At 38.3% G+C, this 21,337-nt stretch overlaps 1 long non-coding RNA gene and 1 pseudogene across 4 annotated transcripts in view; one reads left to right on the plus strand and one right to left on the minus strand.

The window, feature by feature from the left end:
* Positions 1–15,708, minus strand: part of LOC138844072 (uncharacterized) — a 72,600-nt gene extending 56,892 nt beyond the window's left edge. For 3 of the 4 annotated variants that reach the window (XR_011379470.1, XR_011379471.1, XR_011379468.1), the window contains exons 1-2: positions 15,142–15,708; positions 14,482–14,690 (exon numbers count right to left, since the gene is read on the minus strand). This is a non-coding gene — a long non-coding RNA (uncharacterized lncRNA). Of the gene's footprint in view, positions 1–14,481; positions 14,697–15,141 lie in introns of all 4 variants that reach the window. The other variant, XR_011379469.1, reaches the window with a different exon arrangement.
* A 3-nt stretch (positions 15,709–15,711) lies between these two features.
* On the plus strand, positions 15,712–18,270 carry LOC100345503 (casein kinase I pseudogene; annotated as a pseudogene).
* The last annotated feature ends 3,067 nt before the right edge of the window (positions 18,271–21,337 follow it).

A 21,337-nucleotide genomic window follows, 5' to 3' on the forward strand; every position in this document is an offset into this window, starting at 1 on the left:
GCAGTAGTGCTATAACTAGTACTGAAACAGTATTTTACACTTTATTTTTCTGTGTGGGTGCAAACTGATGAAATCTTTACTTAATATATACTAAATTGATCTTCTGTATATAAAGATAATTGAAAATAAAAAAAGAATCTATTATTTATGTAGTTTTTTAAACTATGCAGGAATAATATTGATCCTTTCCCAAATACAAGCTACATAATAATAGTGATATATCTTCACTTATGGATTTATTCATGTTTTGGTAGTAGGTTTCCACTAACAAAGCACAAAACTATTAGGTGTCTCTTAAAAAGATTATTGTTAAAAGTAACAGAATATTTTGCTTACTCTGTTTTGAGATTTTCTAACAATATAATAATTCAGGAATTATAACTTTCTCTTTTCACTTTTTAAGAAGTATTCTGTGGTTAACATTTGGACTCCCACTTTGAAGTGCCTGGGTTTGATTCCCACCTCTAGTTTCTGACTGCAGCATTCTGTCAATGCACACCCTGGGGAGCAGCAGTGATACTGAAATAATTGATTTCTTGGAGCCCATGTGGGAGACCTGCATTGACTGCCTGGCTCCTGGTTCCATACCCAGCCTAGTCCTGGCCCTTGTCAGAATTTGGGGAGTGAACCAGCAACAGTGAACTCTCTGTCTGCCTGTCTTTTCTTGCTTTTCAAATAAATTAGATAACTATATATTTTAATGTTATATTTTAGGTTGCTTTATCCTGATATCTTCTTTTTAGATTTATTTATTTATTTTGAAGTTAGAGTTACAGAGAGAGAGGGAAAGACAGAGCAAGAGTGAAAGCAAGAGTGATGGCTGTAATGGCCAGGGCTGGGCCAGTCTGAAGCCAGGAGCCAGGAGTTGAAGGGGCCCAAACACTTGGACCATCTTCTGCTGCTTTCCCTAGGCCATTAGCAGGGAGTTGGTTTGGAAATGGAGCAACCAGGACTTGAACCATCTCTGATACAGGATCCCAGCATCATAGGCAGTGGTTTTACCTACCATACTGCAATGGTAGACCTGATACCTTTTGTTTTTTGTGTTATTCAATGTTATGACTTATAAGAAGATTTAAAAATATTTTTCTAAGTTTTCCTTGGAAAAGTCTAAGGCAGTGTAAATAGACTGATAAGATGATTATTTTTAAGTAATATATATATGTATATATACATGTACAAAATTGCTACTTCATTTGTGTACTTGGATTACAAATACATAAATTGGTTGAAAGAGAGGATAAATTAATGGGAAAAAAAAACAAGCTAATACCAAAGACCAACCACTACAAAAAGAATTAGCAGCACTGGTGGTCCTATGGCATGGTCTCAGGAAATATCTCATGTAGGGCAAATACCAATTATTGTTCAGCCATTACAGTCATTAACATCATGTACTTTCCTACAGGAAGTGTAAAATCTATGACTTTTAATATATTTTTTCTTTTTTTTTTAAAGATATGAAACATTATCTTTTATAGAATGTAAGAAGCCCAAGTAAGAAGACAAGATGGGGTGTTAAATTATCCTTTCACTTCCACTGTCCCTAGAAATCTGAGAACCAAAGTTCTTATGAAGATACTTCAATAGAAGGGACGTCTGCACACAGTTTCTACCATACAGTGACAAGTAATGGCCATTATTTTGAGAATGGGAATAAATTTCAGTATTCTAATTTATAATGCATTTGAAAATCAAGAATTGTTTTATGTGGTAATAATAGATTCAGTGATTTCACTAAGGACATAACAAAAATAAGTCCCAAGATCTGAGATGGCTGAATAGGGAAAAGACATGCTGAGTTTGACCATGGGCAGATACAAGAAGAAAAAGGGAGGAACTGCATTCCCAGGGGAGAGTTGGAGAGACATTTGCAAAGGAAAACCAATAAAAAGAAGAGAAATGCTATGGAGCAGTGGGGAAGGTACAATCATGCAGCAGAAAGTGGGTCACCACAGGTGATTCCCAGGGCTGGTGACTAGAGGGAATGCCATTTTCTTGGAGCATGGTGAGAAGAACCTGCAGCAGCCTGTGCACTGGTAATATTGCCTGAAGGAGAACTTCACAGTCCTCACTGACTTTGAATCCAGCATGAAGCAATAGTGGGAGGGCAGGGTGCCCACCTGACCCTCTGAAGGGAGAAACATTGGTCTCCTCCCCACCCCACAAGGTGCCTGGCAATCAGCAGAGAGGAAGCCGCTATCTTAATAAGGTGAGTAGAGGCTGCTGTGGACCACACAAAATTGGGGGAATTTTATCAGAGGGATAAATCCACAATCTGCATTGCCTTTGAGTTTGACCTGGAAGATTGCTGGGGGTGAGAGTAGCCCACTTAAGCTCATGAATTACTCTCCTCCCCTCACTCTAATAAGGAATCCATACTCAACTGGCCAAGGTGGAACACCACCGACTTTTCTCAGGCAGACAGCTGGCTTGGGGAATGCCATGGCTCTCTTCATGGACAAGGAGGCTCATGGGATTGAGAGTGGATCCCCTGTTCTCTGTGACTGTAGGAACCCTGGGCTGTGTGATGGGGCATGGTGTGGACGGGTTTTTTGGTCTGGTTTCAGAAGCTTAGAGGTAACTGAGTGCTGGGATTGGTCATCACAGAGGTCTCTGTGCTCACAGATCCTTTGTGCGGTCCATGCATCTGAGTGGGTGGGGTATGCAGGCACTGTAAGCTCACCCTGAGCATTTGACTCATCATGGTAGAAAAGGAGGTGAGGCTGTGAACACACCAACTGATATAATCATACCCTTCCCTCTGCTAATGATACAGAGGATCCACTATGCCCAGCTTAGGTGTTACTCTGGACTCTTGTCTCACACTTGAGCACACACTGAGCTCTCTGGCTCAACTCAGTGACACCGTGGAAGGAACAGACACTCCACTAAGTCAAAGGAAAAACATTCAGAGGAGGAAACAAGTGTTTCCACAGATGCCTAAAAATAAACACAGAAATAGAAACATGAACAAGGAAGATAATATGACTCACTAAAAGGAACACAACAGCACTTCAATCTTGGAATGTGAAGGCAAAGAGATTGATGAAACTCATGATAAGGAATTAAAAAATCATAAAATTACTCAAAAACACAGAAAGGCATATACATGAGTTAAAAAATCCATATATGGTTATGGATGAGAAATTAAACTGGGAGACAGATATATTGAAGAGAAATCAAAATGAAACATGAGAAATGAAGAATTCAATATGTCATATAAAATATAGTGGAAACATTAACAACTTCCCTAATTTGGGGAAAGATGGAGCATCCATGTATAGGAAGTAACAGAACTACTAAGACACATGATCAGATAAGAGCTTCACCACAACATATTATAGTTAAATTTTCAAAAGTAAAAATAAATAAAATATCCTAGAAGGATATTTATCTTCCAAGGATCTCCAATTAGCTTGACAGCTGATTTCTTACTAGAAACCCTACTGGCTATGAGAGAATAGAGAGACCTAGTTCAATTCTTAAAGGAAAAAAAAAAACTTTCAACCTAAACTCTTGTACCCAGGAAAGCTCACAAAGACGTTCCAAAGTAAACAGAAATTAAAAGAATTTATCACCACTTATACAGCCCTACAAATGATACTTAAGGATGTGCTACACAGAGAAACAGAGACCAATAGCATCATGAAAGATGTAAAGGCAGAATATCTCCTAGTAAAAGTACAAAGGAAATCCAAAACAAACAATTGGAATAATTATGGGAAGAGGGCAGGACCAGGTCATTGTTTATCAGTATGAATGCAAATGGGATAAATTCTCCAATTAAAATATACAGACAAGCAGTTCAGAATAAAAAACAAGTCCCATCTATTTGCACCTACACGAAACACACCTCATTAAGAAAGATGCACACAGACTGAAAATGAAAGGATGGAAAAAGACATACCATGCTCATAGAAATGAATGAAGAATGAGCAGGAGTACGTATTCTAATATCAGCCAAAATAAACTTTAAGACAAATTTTATCAGAAACAAAGAAGTGCATTTTGTAACGATTAAGGAATCAGTACAACAGGAAGATATGACTGTAGTAAATGTATATACACCAAATGCTATGAAACCAGGCTATTTAAAACAAATGTTAATGGAGCTAAAGCTTCCATATAATATAATATATTATATATATAATATAATATAATATAATAATAGCTTCCATATAATAACAATGAAGGAATTTAACATCTCATTTTCATCAATGGACAGATCAACTAGACAAAAAAAATCAACAAAGAAACAATGGAACTAATATACATTATGGACCAAATGGACCTAATTGATATCTACAGAACATTTCATCCAACAGCTGAAGAATACACATTCTTTTCATCAGTGCATGAAACTTTCTATAGGATTGACCACATGCTATACTATTAAACAAGTCTCAGCAAATTAAAAAAAAAAACTGAAAATGTACCATTGTACCTTTTCTGTGCACAATGAAGTAAAGCTGAAAATTAACAACTTAAGACACTGGAAAATATGCAAATACATGGAGACTGAACAACATGCTCCTGAATGAATAGTAGATCAGAGAAGAAATCAGAAGGGAAATAAAACATATTCCTAGAAGTGAATGAAGATGACAACACAACATACCAAAACTTAAAGGATACAGCAAAAGCAGTGTTAAGAAGAAAGTTTATAGTAATTAATGCTTACATCAAGAAACTGGAAAGGCAACAAAAATAATCTAATAATGAATTCATTTCAAGGGCATGGGGAAAAAAAACAAATCCCAAATTAGTGGGAGGAAAGAAAATAATAAAAATTAGAGAAGAAATAAACAACACTGAAACCAAAATCATGTTACAAAAGATCAGTGAAATGAAGAGCAAGCTTTACTAAAAAAAAAAAAAAAAAAAAAAAAAAAAAATTTGATACACCATTGGCTCAACTAACCAAAAAGCAAAAGTGAGAAGACCAAAATTAATAAAATCAGAGGTGAATAAGGTATTGCAATAGATATCACAGAAATAAGAGGAATCATCAGGAATTACTACAAACAACAACATTCCAATAAATTGGAAAGCCTCAAAGAAATGGATAAGCTTCTGAACATATACAATCTACCAAAATTGAGTCATGAAGACATAAAAACCTAAATAGACCAATAACTAAGACAGATACTAAATCAGTAATAAAGACCTTCCCAACAAAGAAAAGCCCAGGACTCAATGGCTTCCCACTGAAGTCTACCAAACCTTTAAAATCTAATTTCAATTCTTCTCAAACAATTTAAAACAATTTAAAGGGAGAGAATCCTTCCAAACTCCTTCTATGAGGCCAACATCACCTTAACTCCAAAAGCAAAAAAAAAAAAAAAGATATAACAGAGACACATATAGATCAATATCATTGATGAACATAGATGCAAAAATCCTCAACAAAATACCATGTAATCAAATCCAACAACACATCAAAGAGATCACTCACATGGACCAAGCAGGATTTGTCCCTGGGATGTAGGGATTATTCAGCATATGGAAATCAATAATATGATATGTCATATTAACAGATTAAAGGATAAAAATTTTATTATCTCAATAGATGCAGAGAAAGCATTTGATAAAAATACAACATCCTTTCATGATAAAACCTTAAGCATAAGGCCAGTGTTGTGGCATAGTAGGCTAAGCCTCCACTTGCAGGGCCAGCATCCATTTTGGGTGCTGGTTTGTGTTCTGGCTGCTCCTCTTCTGATGCAGCTCTCTGCTATGGCCTGGGAAAGCACTAAAAGATGGCCCAAGTGGTTGGGCCCTGGCACCTGTGTGGGAGACCTAGAGGAAGCTCCTGGCTCCTGGCTTTGGATTGGCCCAGCTATAGCCGTTGCAGACCTTTGGGGAGTGAAGCAGAGGATCAAAGACCTTCCTTGTCTGTCTCTTCCTCTCTCTGTGTGTAACTCTATTTCTCAAATAAATAAAATCTTAAAAAAAAAACCTCACCACAGTCAAGGCAATATATGAAAAACCTACAGTCTGTATCATATTGACTGGTAAAGAGATAGAAGTATTTCCACTAAGATCTAGAACCAGACAAGGATGCCCATTCTTACCATTATTATTCAATATAGTTCTGGAAGTTTTATCCAAAGCTAATTAGACATGAAAAAAGAAACCAAAGGGTTAAAATTGGAAATGAGGAAGTCAAACTATCCCTGCTCACAAGATGATATGATGCTATACATAGAGGAACCAGAAGACTCCAGAAGGAGATCATTGGAACTGATAAGAGAGTTTGAGTGTTGCAGAATATAAAATCAACACACAAAAATCAATAATATTTTATACACAAACAACTTCATGGTTGAGAAAGAACTTGTAAGATCAGTTCCATAGCTATAGCTACAAAAAAATTAGTCTTAAATATCCTGGGACAAATTTAATCAAGGGTGTGAAAGAGCTCTACAGTGAAAATCACATTAAGGAAAGAAATAGGAAGCAGGAACAAGAAGTGGAAAAATCTTCCAGGTTCACGGTTTGGAAGAATGAATATCATCAAAATGTCAATAATACCCAAAGCAATTTACATATTCTTTTTTCAACATTTATTTAATAAATATAAATTTCCAAAGTACAACTTTTGGATTATAGCGGCTTTCCCCCCGTAATCTCCCTCCCACCTGCAACCACCCCATCTCCCACTCCATCTCCCATCCCATTCTTCATCAAGATTCATTTTCAATTATCTTTATATACAGAAGATCAACTTAGTATATACTAAGTAAAGATTTCGACAGTTTGCACCCACACAGATACACAAACTATAAAGTACTGTTTGAGTAGTAGTTTTACCATTAGCAATTTACATATTCAATATGATCCCAATCAATACACCAAAGATTTTCTTCTTACATCTAGAATAAATGACCCTAAAATTTGTATGAAATCAAGAGACCCCAAATAGCTAAAGCAATTCTGAACAATAAAAAAGCTAGAGGCATCACAATATCAGATTTCAAGACATACTTCAGGACAGTTGTAATCAAATAACCTGGTATTGGCACAAGAATAGATCTGTGTACAAATGGAACAGATTAAACACCCCAGAAATTAATCCATGCATCCAAAACCAACTAATCTGACAAATAAGGTAAAATCACTGAATAGAAAATGGACAGTTCCTTAAAAATTAGTGTTGGGAAAATTGGATCTCCACATGCAGAATTTTGAAGCAAGACCCCCTTCCCTGGACTCTAAATAAAAATCACCTAACAATGATTCAAGGATCTAAATCTAAGACTTGAAACCATCAAATTACTAGAGGAAAACATAGGGGAAACACTGAAAAATACTGGCATAGTTAGACTTCTTGGGAAAGACCCCAGAAGCACAGACAATGAAGGCAAAAATATACAAATGGGATTGCATCAAGCTAAGAAGGCTCTGCAAAGCAAAGGAAGCACTCAACAAAGTAAAGAGGCAACTAACAGAATGGGAGAAAACATTTGCAAACTATACATCTGATAGAGTATTAATATACAGGATATATAAGGAACACAAGGACCTCTGCAACAACAAAACAAACAATCCAGTTAAGAAGTGGGCTAAAGATATGAGCAGGCATTTTTCAAAGGATGAAATACAAATGGCCACAAGACACATGAAAAGATGCTTGGGATCCAAAACCATCATGGTTAGTGCAAATTAAATGCAAATTAAAATTAAAATCAGTGCAAGTTAAATGCAAATTAAAAACACAGTGAAGTTTCACCTCACCGTAGTTATAATGGCTGTCATCCAGAAATCAAAAAATAAAAAATCTTGGCAAGGATGTAGAAAAATGTACCCTAGTACACTGTTGGCGAGAATGTGGAAGCCATAGTGGAAGACAGTATGGGGATGCCTTAGAAATCTGAAAATAGATCTGCTATATAATCCAGCCATCCCACTGCTGGAAATGTACCCAAAGGAAATTAAACTAGCATATGAAACAGTTATCTGCACTATTTTTACAGGAGCTCAATTCACAGTAGCTAAGATATGGAATCAATCCAGATGTCCATCAACTGATGAGTGGTAAAGAAATTGTGCTGTATACACATGGAATACTACTCACTCATATAAAATGAGATCCTGTATTGCTCAACAAAATGGATGCAATTGGAGACCATTATGCTTACCAGTCCCAAAAAGACAAATATGGTTTCCCTGATTTGTGGTAACTAATAAAGAGACTACCAAAAAAGTAATATATATGTATATAAATGAAATTCACATTTTGAATTTGATTATTGTTTATGGCCCATGTCTATACTCTCAAGAAACAGTGGTTTTTCTATTACTTCTTTACTTCTTATTGAATTCTTTATTTAGTGGAGGATTAAGCTTGTGATTATGCAGTAAACTGAAAGCACGTCATTGTGAAAATGCAAAGGAAAACAAGGATGGAAGGATGGAAGGAAAAGCAAGGTGGGAGAAGTGGGGGAAGAGGAGAAGGGAGGGTAGAAATTATCATATGCTCTTAAATCTTTATATTTTATATAATGAAATTTGTTCCCCTTATATAAATAAAAGCATTTAAAAACAAAAACAAAGAAACAAGAGAAACAAATTAAGTCCCAGAATTGTTGCTAAATCAATTACAGAAATGCATGCTCTACTGTGAAAAAGAGGAAACCTCATGGCTTTCCTATAAAGTTCCTGCTAAAAAAACAAGATTCCCAACTTGGGGGATCAAAAGGAGATAACAAGTCATTCCAACCCTGATAAACATGGCTGGTATGACCCCAGGGAGAAGATTTGAAATCTTTTACAGGCAATACTCAGGTTCCTGAATTAGGTATGAAAAAGACTAAACAAAGTTGGTTGGTTCATTCTGTGAATGTGAATATCGATAGCAAACATTGAAATAAATGATGCCATCCATTGTTGTAAGTCAGAGGAAAATTCCCTTGAAGTCTGAATATCAACCAGCATTTTCTATATTGCTATGTCCTAGGCATTTGGGGGGATATCAAAGAAGCAAAGAAGCATAGGCTTAGCAAATATTGGAGAAAACGGTTAAGCACCTGAGAGCAGTGAGTGTAAATTGTGTGGCACTGATCAAAATACAATTGGCGTCCACAAGTGGCATTGATGTGGTTAGAGGTTTGGTGCTTTAACCATGAAAAGCCCCTCTTAATGGCTGGCCTTCCGCTCACCAAGCTGTCCAGGACAGTAAATCGTCACAGTGCCCTGGGCTAGCAGAGATCCCTGCCAACTGCTTTTGCAGGGTGAGCAGAGTCACTAAAGTATCTCGGGAGACTATTCTCCCGAGGGGGAAGACTTTGGAGTGGAGGGTGCAGGGCGAAGGGGATGACTGTTTCAATCTGTGAGGCCCATCATCTAATTAGTAAACCCAAGAATGAGGGTATGACCTGAAATACAGGGGCCTACTTTGCAGATTGCATATTGCACCTAAATTATAATAGTATCGGAGATGTCATATTCCCTTTATGTTAATATATTTTACAAAATTGTGTCAGCTTTATTAGCAAATACAAAGCACTGTGTGTGTGTGTGTGTGTGTGTATTTAAAAACCTGTGAGAATTTGAAACAGCCTATGGTCATTTCTGTGACGCAAAAATAACTGCACGGTGCTATGGAAGGACTAATAAATTGTGCAAAATTAAGAGCATCTATTAAATTATTAATTCTAGATGCTCTGTCAGTGTATTAATTGTGCCATGTTCAGTATAGACAATCAAAACAACCAGATTCTACACAAGATTACTTGGCCCCTGAAGGACAGGCTACCCACTAGGCTATGAGTTGATTACCTGGCCACCATAATAACAGTCCATTTAATGAGGAACAATGTTAATTGGAGTAGGATAAATGACAAAAGACTGAGAGAAAAAAAAGCAGGTTTCATTGCTGTTGTTAATGTTTTCTCTTTTGTGTCTTACTTCTCTTTTACAGTCAGTTTATAACTTCATGGTACGAGGATTGTTTTTATTGAAACCTGCTTTTGAAACTGTAAAGCTGATTTAGGCATTATTGGGAATCATTGAAATATATAAGAAATTGTTACAGTTGGTGAAGTTGAAAAGAAACAATTATCAGTAAGAAGCCTGACTCCACCAAACCCAGTGATTCTGCATCAACAGAAAAATTTTGATGTGTAGGCAGTAAAATGATTTTCCTCAGAGACCCTGATACATATAGCCAGTGCTGATTTCAAAACCAAGCCCCTTCCAAACTGTTTGCTAATTAGAAACTTTTCTAAAGACTATCAGGCTGCATTCCAAATCTTAGAAATTCAGTTAAATTGTGCCTTTTTGGCTTTGGAATCAGTGGAAGTTTATTGTAGTTACCTGAAACAAGTAAGGAACTGCCCCTCGGTTTCTGTGGCAGGATTGGTTGCAGAACCCCCAATGGATACTCAAACCTGTGGATGCTGAAGTCTCTTACATAAGAGTGTGTAGTCTTTGCACATTCTTTTTTTTTCTTTTTTTTTAACTTTTATTTAATGAATATAAATTTACAAAGTACAGAATATTGATTACAATGGCTTCCCCCCCATAGCGTCCCTCCAACCCGCAACCCTCCCCTTATCCACTCCCTCTCCCCTTCCATTCATATCAAGATTCATTTTCGATTCTCTTTATATACAGAAGATCAGTTTAGCATACATTAAGTAAAGATTTCAACAGTTTGCTCCCACACAGAAACATAAAGTGAAAAATACTGTTTGAGTACTAGTTATACCATTAGATCTCAATGTACAGCACACTAAGGACAAAGATCCTACATGAGGAGTAAGTGCACAGTGACTCCTGTTGTTGACTTAACAAATTGACACTCTTGTTTATGGCATCAGTAATCACCCTAGGCTCTTGTCATGAGTTGCCAAGGCTATGAAAGCCCCCTGAGTTCATTGACTCTGATCATTTTTAGACAAGGCCATAGTCAAAGTGGAAGTTCTCTCCGCCCTTCAGAGAAAGGTACCTCCTTCTTTGATGACCCATTCTTTCCACTGGGATCTCACTCGTGGAGATCTTTCATTTAGGATATTTTTTCCCCCAGAGTGTCTTGGCTTTCCATGCCTGAAATACTCTCATGGGCATTTCAGCCGGATCCGCATGCCTTAAGGGCTGATTATGAGGCCAGAGTGCTATTAGGACATTTGCCATTCTATGGGTCTGCTGTGTATCTCACTTCCCATGTTGGATCATTCTCTCCCTTTTTGATTCTATCAGCTAGTATTTGCAGACACTATTCTTGTTTATGTGATGCCTTTGGTTCTTAGTCCTATCATTACGATCAGTTGTGAACAGAAATTGATCACTGGGACTAGTGAGATGGCATTGGTACATGCCACCTCGATGGGATTGAATTCAAATCCCCTGGTATGTTTCTAACTCTACTGTTTGAGGTAAGTCAGCTTGAGCATGTCCAGAATTGCACATCTCTTCCCTCTCTTATTCCCACTCTTATATTTAACAGTGATCACTTTTCAGTTAAGTTTCAACACTTAAGAATAACTGTGTATTGATTACAGTATTCAACCAAAAGTATTAAGTAGAACAAACCAAAAAAAAATACTAAGAGGGATAACATATTAAGCTGCTTATCAACAGTCAGGGTGAGGGCTGATCAAGTCACCGTTTCTCATAGTGTTCATTTCACTTTAACAGGTTTCCTTTTTGGTGCTCAGTTAGTTGTCACCTATCAAGGAGAACAAGTGGTATTTGTCCCTTTGGGATTGGCTTATTTCACTCAGCATAATGTTTTCCAAATTCCTAACAGGGATCACTTTTCAGTTAAAATTTAAACACCTAAGAATAATTGTGTGTTAATTACAGAGTTCAACCAATGGTACTAGAACAAAAAAAAAAAATACTAAAATGGATAAAGTATTACATTGCACATCAACCGTCAGGACAAGAGCTGATCAAGTCACTGTTTCTCATAGTGTCCATTTCACTTCAACAGGTTTCCCCTTTGGTGCTCAGTTAGTTGTCGCCAATCAGGGAGAACATATGATATTTGTCCCTTTGGGACTGGCTTAATTCACTCAGCATGATGTTTTCCAGATTCCTCCATCTTTTGCAAGTGACTGGGTTTCGTTGTTTTTGACTGCTGTATAGTATTCTATAGAGTACATATCCCATAATTTCTTTATCCAGTCTACTGATGATGGGCATTTGGGTTGGTTCCAGGTCTTAGCTATTGTGAATTGAGCTGCAATAAACATTAATGTGCAGACAGCTTTTTTGTTTGCCAATTGAATTTCCTTTGGGTAAATTCCAAGGAGTGGGATGGCTGGGTTGAATGGTAGGGTTATCTTCAGGTTTCTGAGGAATCTCCAGACTGACTTCCATAGTGGCTTAACCAGTTTGAATTCCCACCAACAGTGGGTTAGTGTTCCTTTTTCCCCACATCCTCTCCAGCATCTGTTGTTGGTAGATTTCTGAATGTGAGCCATTCTAACCGGGGTGAGGTGGAACCTCATTGTGGTTTTGATTTGCATTTCCCTGATTGCTAGTGATCTTGAACATTTTTTCATGTGTCTGTTGGCCATTTGGATTTCCTCTTTTGAAAAATGTCTATTGAGGTCCTTGGCCCATCTCTTAAGTGGGTTGTTTGTTTTGATCTTGTGGAGTTTCTTGATTTCTTTGTAGATTCTGGTTATCAACCCTTTATCTGTTGCATAGTTTGCAAATATTTTTTCCCATTCTGTCGGTTGCCTCTTCACTTTCCTGACTGTTTCTTTTGCAGTACAGAAACTTCTCAATTGGATGCAATCCCAAATGTTAATTTTTGCTTAGACTGCCTGTGCTTCCAGGGTCTTTTCCAAGAAGTCATTGCCGGTACCTATATCTTTCAGGGTTTTTCCAATGCTCTCTAATAATTTGATGGTGTCAGGTCATAGATTTAAGTCTTTAATCCATGTTGAGTGGATTTTTGTGTAAGGTGAAAGGTAGGGGTATTGCTTCATGATTCTGCATGTGGAAATCCAATTTTCCCAGCACCATTTATTGAATAGACTGTCCTTACTCCAGGGATTGGTTTTGGACCCTTGATCAAATATGAGTTGGCTGTAGATACTTTAAAGCATGTCTTCATTACTTGAGTTACTTAATATTTACAAATTCCATTTAAATAGTTCCTGTATTATATTGCTTAGGAAATAATGACAAGAAAATAAAGAAGTCTGTACAGATTCACTACACACACATTTTTTCCCTAAATATTTTGGATCCACATTGCAAGGAATCCCCAGTGTAGAACCTGTGGACGTGGAGGACTAAGTATACATTCAGACCTTATGAAGAAGAAACAGTGCACTCTCTAGTCATAAAACCACTTTTGCAGGCAGGTCTTGGTTCTCTATAGAAATCCAAATCCAGATCCCTGGAACCAACGCAAAAGGGCTTAAAGTTTGCAGGTGGGGTTTAGGTTGCTAATCAACTGTTGTTAAAATAGGAGGATGAGGAGCCAGCACTGTTGTGTACTGTGCAAGCTTCCAGCTGCAGCACCAACATCCCAATATGGGCACCGGTTCAATACCTAGCTGCTCCACTCCAATCAAGCTCCATGCCAATGTGCCTGGAAAGCAGCAGCATTTGACCCAAGTGCTCAGGCCCCTACCAACCACATGGGAGACCCAGAAGAAGCTCCTGGCTCCTGACTTCAGTCTGGCCCAGCTGTGGCCATTGTGGCCATTTAGGGAGTGAACCAGTGGATGTCTCTCCCTCCCTCTCTATAACTCTGCCTTTCATATAAAATAAATAAATCTTAAGAAAAAAATAGATAGATGAGAAACTAGGTGCATGTGATGTGGACTGGATGTCCCTAAAGGAGGAGGAGGAATGCAGAAGGTCAAGAGTCAGAGGGAATCACTGTAAGAAAGACAAAACTGGCAGTTGCTGGCTTTGAAGGTTTGAGGGGGCTGTAAGCCAAGGAGATGGGCAGCCTGTAGGATCTGGGAAAGATAAGGAATCACCTCCCCCTAGAATCTCTGGAAATGAATGCAGCTCTTCCAGTGCTCTGAATGCAGCCCAGCGAGACCCAGTTTGGTCTTGTGTGACTGGTAGAATGTAAAGACATTGATTATTTTTGTCTTTTTCAAGGCACTAAGCTTGTGACACTTTGTTAGAGCAAGAGTCAGAAATTAATATAACCACTGAGAGAAAATTTTTCTCAATGAGAAAATTAGGAGAGGTTATTCTTATAAATGAGAACTTTAGCTTTAATATTCCTAATATGTATGTAGATGAATAAAACTTTAAGGTAGCTAATGTGTATTTTAAGACAGAATAATCAAGCACCAATGTAGCACATATCCATGTCTTCTCCTGTTTGAGAACAGAGCTGCAAAAAGCAATATGATTTTATATGATAAGTCACACGCTATACTGCTTGATTGATTTCCGGAATGTCCTTGTAGAATGGCACATTAGTACATTTAAAAACAAACAAAAAGCACAAACATTTAGTGTAGTGGTTAGGATGCCACTTGGGATACTCACACTCCATATCAGAGTCGCTGAATTTGAGTCCTGGCTTCGCTCCCAGCTCTAGTTTCCTGTTAATGGTAGAGGCAGACAGTTTCAAGCAGCTGAGTCCTTGCCACTCACAAGAGAGATCTGGATTCAGTTTTGCGCTCCTGGCTTCACTGTAGCTCAGCCCAGTGCTGAATTTTGTGGGCATTTGGAGAGTGAACCAGAGTTCTGTGTGTCTGTATCTCAAATATAAATAAATAAAATTTTAGTTAAAAATAATTATTTAAAGTTTTAACCATATTAGGATATATATATAGAATATTTCCTTAATAATAGCAAGAGGTATTCATATCAGGATGACAAGCGAAGCTTTGGGATCCTCATAAACACAATGGAAATCATAATTCTTACTCACCTGACAGTTGTGAAGACCTAATGAAACTATAGGTAAACAGCCTCACACTGCAGCACACAGTAGGTGCTTGCTAATTAATAAGTATCAACATTTAAAAACTATTTCCTTTCCCCATTAATGGGAATCAAGAATGGCAAACGGTAGATGGGTAACCCTGGGATTTGGCTAGAGCGGAAAGTTACCTTCATATTATCCAATACATATTTCCCCTTCTGTTCCAAATCACTATAAACTAAAGGAGCAAAATAGCAGACTTGTCAATCTTCGTGTACCTCAAGGACTTTGTGCTTTGTGTTTCTGTATCTGAAGGTAACCACTGGCTTTCCTCAGGCTCCAGTTTGCAGACTACAGCTTGCCGGACTTTCCAGCCTCTGTTACTATGTGAAATCACAGACACGTACATACATACATACATATAGCATACATATAGAGATACTTCAAACGTGATATTAAAATATCATTTGAGTACTAAATTTTGAAAACCATGCATATGAAGAATCGTCACAAAGCTCATTTCCATTTCCCTAAGCCATTTAGCTGTACGAGAGGATTGCTGCTTTACCTATTGCCTCATAGCAGGGACACAGAAGACATGACCGCCTATACATAAGGCATTTTAAACCTTGACCTACACTGAGTCAAGGTATGTGAACAAACACACTATTGGTGTTGGCTGGAGCGGGACTAACAAGATGGTAGTGTGGGTAGAGGGACGGTGATCCCTTCAGGCCTTCAGGCTGGAGCTGGCCGCAGTGGTGCCGGCAATATCGCCACCTTAACTCATGGCGTCCATTTTCCAGCTAGCGACGTCTCCGTGAAAGCCAGGCAGCCGCAGCCGAACAAGCGGCCCGCCTAGTAACCAAGAGAACTGCCTCACAATAGGCGGCCTGGCAAAAAGAAACCTGACTGAGCTGCGGCGATCCGGTCCCTGTCGGCCGATTCTGGGCGTGTAACGCCAGCAAGGCCTCTGTCCTGGGCTTCCTGACGCCCTCCCCCACAGCCTTGCCTGGTGTATGAGCCCCACAGGGCTCCGTCGTCCTCTCAGCGGTGTCGGAGGTGGTCCCAGCCTCCGTCTTCATCTCCAGGATGGCGACCAGCAGCGGCTCCAAGGCCGAATTCATTGTCGGAGGGAAGTACAAACTGTTACGGAAGATAGGGTCTGGCACCTTCGGGGACATTTATCTGGCGACCAACATTACCAACGGTGAGGAAGTGGCAGTCAAGCTAGAATCGCTGAAGACCAGCCACCCTCAGTTGCTGTACGAGAGCAAACTCTATAAGATTCTTCAAGGCGGGGTTGGCATCCCCCATGTACAATGGTATGGTCCAGAAAAAGACTATAATGCGCTGGTCATGGATCTCCTGGGACCCAGCCTCGAAGACCTCTTCAATGTCTGTTCAAGAAGGTTCACAATGAAAACCGTACTTATGTTGGCTGACCAGATGATCAGTAGAATTGAATATGTGCATACAAAGAATTTTATACACAGAGACGTTAAACCAGATAACTTCCTCATGGGTGTTGGGCATCACTGCAATAAGTTGTTCCTTATTGATTTTGGCTTGGCTAAAAAATACAGAGACAAGAGGACCAAACAACACATACCATACAGAGAAGATAAAAGCCTCACTGGCACTGCCCGGTATGCCAGCATCAATGCACACCTCGGTGTTGAGCAGAGTCGCCGAGATGACATGGAGTCCTTAGGCTATGTTTTGATGTATTTTAATAAAACTACCCTGCCGTGGCAAGGACTAAGGGCGGCAACAATGAAACAAAAATATGACAAGATTAGTGAAAAGAAGATGTCCACTCCTGTTGAAGTTTTATGTAAGGGGTTTCCTGCGGAGTTTGCCATGTACTTAAACTACTGTCGTGGGTTGCGCTTTGAGGAAACTCCAGATTACATGTATCTGAGGCAGCTATTCCACATACTTTTCAGGACCCTGAACCACCAATATGACTACGTATTTGACTGGACAATGTTAAAGCAGAAAGCAACATCTCCCATTGGGCAGTGTCAGCCTGCCCAAATCACCACAGACAAGGAAACTGACAAGACCAAGAGCAACACAAAAGGTCTCTAAGCAGGAGTTACCAAACAGAAGGAGTATAGAAGCATTTGCTTCTCCCTAAATATAGAAATTTTAGTTCATATGTGCACTAGCCATTGGTTATGGACAACCATTTACTTGATGTAAAGAACTTAATTTTATTATAAACTGGTTCTGGGCAGCATTGGTGATGCTGTGTCCTGAGCTGTAGCCACTGTAATTGTGAATACTAATTGGGATAGTGAAACATGGTGTCTGGTTTTCTACTGCATTTTTTCAAGTGGAAAGTTAACTGAGTGGCTGACACACACAAATTGGGGAAGAAATTGTGCATATGCAAATTTTTGTTAAGATCTTTCATTTTGCACTATTCTGCTTTGAAACCTCATTTCAGAAAAATGGCATGATCAGTGTTCAACCACAGTTGTGATGATTGTAGCCTCACAATTGTGCATTTGTAGAGTTTTCTCACCCTTGAGCTTTTCAAGTTAGTTTCTTAAAATGTTCTTAAAATGGTTGATTTCAAAGATCCCAGTGTTTGAGTATGGAAAACTCTGCCTGCTTACTTGTGCTACAAATAATAGCCACTGAAGTGAAGACTTAAGAAAAACCTAGCAACTCTAGTTAATCCTTAAGACTCTGCATTAACTCTATAATGTGCTTGGTATTTAAAAAAAAAAAAAAAACATATTTGTCACAGCAATTTAGTTAATATCCTCAGACTGAACACGTAATGCATGTTGCTTAGATAAATATATAGACACTGTAAACATCTATATTTGGGATTTTGTTTTTTATTTTGAAATAAGAGCTGTTTTCTTTACAAGTTCATTAAAAACTAAAAATTGCTTATGTGAACACACACACACACACACACACACTATTGATGAATCAGATAATTCATGCATCCTGTGGTGGGAAAGGATGACTAATGACACACTAAGGAACCCTCTTCATAGAAACAGGAGGACAGGGGAAAGTAAACTTGCTGCCTGGGACTTTCTGAGACTTACAAAGTGCTCTTTGTATGTGACATTGTTTTACTCATCTTAGTAGACTTTAAAGGTCAACAGAGAGTCTCGGACCCAAAGATATTTGGTATATTCCTCAAGTGTCACAAACAGAACATAGTTCAATATACCCACACATGTGTGTAAAAATAATGATTGTTCATGAAGAACTAATGGAAAGTTCATATAGATCACTTTTATCTATGGTAAGTCAACATTTAAGTGCTAACTAGAGAAAAATATAGTTAAAATATTAACCCATCTGTAGAGAAAAAAGGTAACATGTGTTCCTACTTTCATTCCAGTTTACTTTGTAAATCCATGTAATTTATTTTTGGTGGGAAAATGTCATTATATTAAGAGTAATGATCAAGTCAAATTTCAAAATTCTTATTAAATTTCATTGTTATTAATAGTCTCTTAAAATAAGTATTGTTAATTGATGAGAATGGATTTTTTTCCTAGATCTTACAGGATATAGGAAATGGGAAGTACTTGAATAAAATAAATGAAATAGCTTTTCCAGGGATAAGTCACCATTTCTATTTACTTCTTTCTCATATTTTGACTATTCAGAAATAATAAGTACGTGCTGTTTTCCTGTCTCACTTCTTTAAGGTGAAAACTTGGGAACAGTATACTGATAGAATTTTTCAATCTGATGACAGTCACATCATACATTTTTTAAGAGATTTATTTTATTAATTTGAAAGGAAGAGTTACAGAGAAAGAGGAAAACAGAGAGAAAGGTCTTCCATCTGTTGATTCACTACCCAAATGGCTGGGCCAGGCCAAAGCCAGAAGCAAGGAGCTTCTTCCTGGTCTCCCACATGGGTACAAGGGTCCAAGAATTGGGTCCATCTTGTGCTATTTTTCCAGGCACATCCTTTGATTTCTAACATTCATTCTCTACTCTTAGATACAAAGTTAATTTTATCACAGAGCAAATTATGCTTCATAAAATTAATTTTCTTTGGAAATATATATGATGACCACAGAAATAATTTTACCAGATATTCTCTCTAGAGTTTTACTCCATGGTTTCAGTAGTTTATAGTAAGATGCATGTTTCTCATGCATTTTGAGGAGATCTAACCATTAAATATATGAGCAGTGTCTAGAACCTTGGCAACTTTCTGTCTTAAGTAAACATTTGTTAGATAAATGCATGTATCTGGAATTACCAGCTCTGTTCTACCTCATGATTCCTGACCCTCAGTGTAATAAGAAGTCCATTCCCTGGAGCTATCGAAACAACAACACTTGCCACTTGACATTTACTCCCTTCTTTCACCCCAGTTCTTAACAGATGCAAATGTGTGTCAGGGAAGACACAAGCTGTGAACTATCACCATCTTCTATGTACTTAACATTCGACATCCTGTGGGCCAGGAAATGTTCTGAGTACTACATATTTATTTCATGTAACACATGTGCAACGTAAGTACTGTCTTTATCCCCATGTTAAGATGAGGAAACTTAGACCCAGAAAGGTTACATAATTTTCCCATGTTTGGGTAGCAGAGCTGGGCAAGAGCTTAGCTGTCTCCAAGTTCTGTGCTGTTAACTGTATTTTCATCCAAGATGCCCAGGGTTCCTGCTGGTCTCAAGAGCCTGAGAGTAGAGTGATCTGAGTTCTCAACCAGGAATCCACCCTAAAGTCCATTTTCTTTTCCAGGTTTAACAGGCAGTCAAGTGGGCCATATGGGGGAGTTGAATGTCTAGTCACTCACTGTGACTGAGGTTGGAGGTGAGGTTGGCATCACATCACAGGAGATACTTTTACATAATTTTGTCATCCTCCTTTGGATGAAAAATATGAGTGACAGCTGTGTTGACAATATAAGGGACCTGAGTTAGGATCCTCCTTGGACATAGCTATGGAATCACAAGTTCCCTGTTATCTTGAATCTTTCATCTGTGGTTACAGGGATACTGTTTCCTAACATATGTTGCATGGATGTTCCTGCTCTGACACTCAGTTGCAGGCTGTCTGAAAGGTTGTTCTGTTGAAAGTATGGCTAGGTTATAAAACGTTAATTGATTTATTTCTAAAGAGAGACTAGAGAAGAGATTGGATTAGAAAAACTGGAAGCAAGACAGGAATTTTTCTGGAGTTGACATTTTTATAAGAATCTAAGCTTTGGTATCTAGGTAGGGTTATTATTTAACTGCAAATTGGAATGGTGATAATTAGATCTCACGTGTTGCTTATTGTGTTTATTGCTGAATTGTCCATTAGCCTGCTGATTCTGGGAATGTAATAAATATTAGATTTTTCAACAGCTGTCATATAAAATTTTAGAAATTGGACATTAGAAATAGCACAATTGGTATGTGATGTTCTGTATTATCACTGTTTAATCTTTCCTATTCCAGGAAAGTGTGTGCTGTGCTGACTGTAAGTGGGAACTCAGAGTAAGAAGCTGCTCAGTTCCTAACAGGGATGGGAAATATCTGGCCCCTGGGCTGTATAAGGCCTGTAAAATCATTTTGGTCTGGCTTTGTCAAGGCAATTGTAAGTGGGACTTGAAATTCAGTAAATCTATAGCAGGCTAATTTTTAATTTGATGACTTTGTATGGCCTGTGAATGGTGTTATAAATATCCAAATGGCCCTTGGCAGAAAAAAGTTCCCCCATGCCTGCAAGGGTGATATTAGTGTCTCTCATGATTAAATTAGTGGTGATTAGATAATGCAGTAGAAAATCAAAAAGAGAATGAGGTCACTTTGCAGACTGTTATACCTGTCTTCAATAAGAAATGCTTCTGTCCCTCTGGGTCTGGAGCTGCAAACGATCCCATGGCTGAGGTGGCACCTGTGGAAGGCAGACATAGTCGATTCTTTATGAACCCTGAACACTTGGAGATCGAAATGCACTTGATCCTGTGCTCCAAGGCCTGCTTTGCAATGGCTCACCCACCCCTATGAGATCAGTGAATAATGAGATATGTTTAGGAAGAGCTGTCACAGTGTTCTCATCAGATCACTCTGTATATATATCTGAGGTTGTTATAGGTATGATCATTTTTCAGGAATGGAAGTCCCTGCTTCTCTCAAGCAGTAAGACTCTTCTTTACCAAGAGGGGCACAACCTCAGCACAAATGAAACATTTCCAGGAAGGAGGAGCTACAACAGGAACTCAAATGTTGCATTTATAGTCATTCCTACTATTCCCATTTGGCTTTTTGACTTTCCAGCACAAGGTAAAATGAGCTACAAATGTATATCCATTACTATGAGGTATAGGGCACTTAAAGGAAACAATGTAGCTCTCCAAATGGAATAAAACTTGCACATCCTTATGGAAGAAATCAATGCCACTTCTGCAGAAGACTATACCTGATCCTTCTAAACGGATGAACACATGTGGATAGATCTTCATGGAGGTGTTTTATCTTC

This window comes from Oryctolagus cuniculus, chromosome 10 (genome assembly GCF_964237555.1).
Source record: "Oryctolagus cuniculus chromosome 10, mOryCun1.1, whole genome shotgun sequence".
In the NCBI taxonomy this organism is placed as follows: Eukaryota; Metazoa; Chordata; class Mammalia; order Lagomorpha; family Leporidae; genus Oryctolagus; species Oryctolagus cuniculus.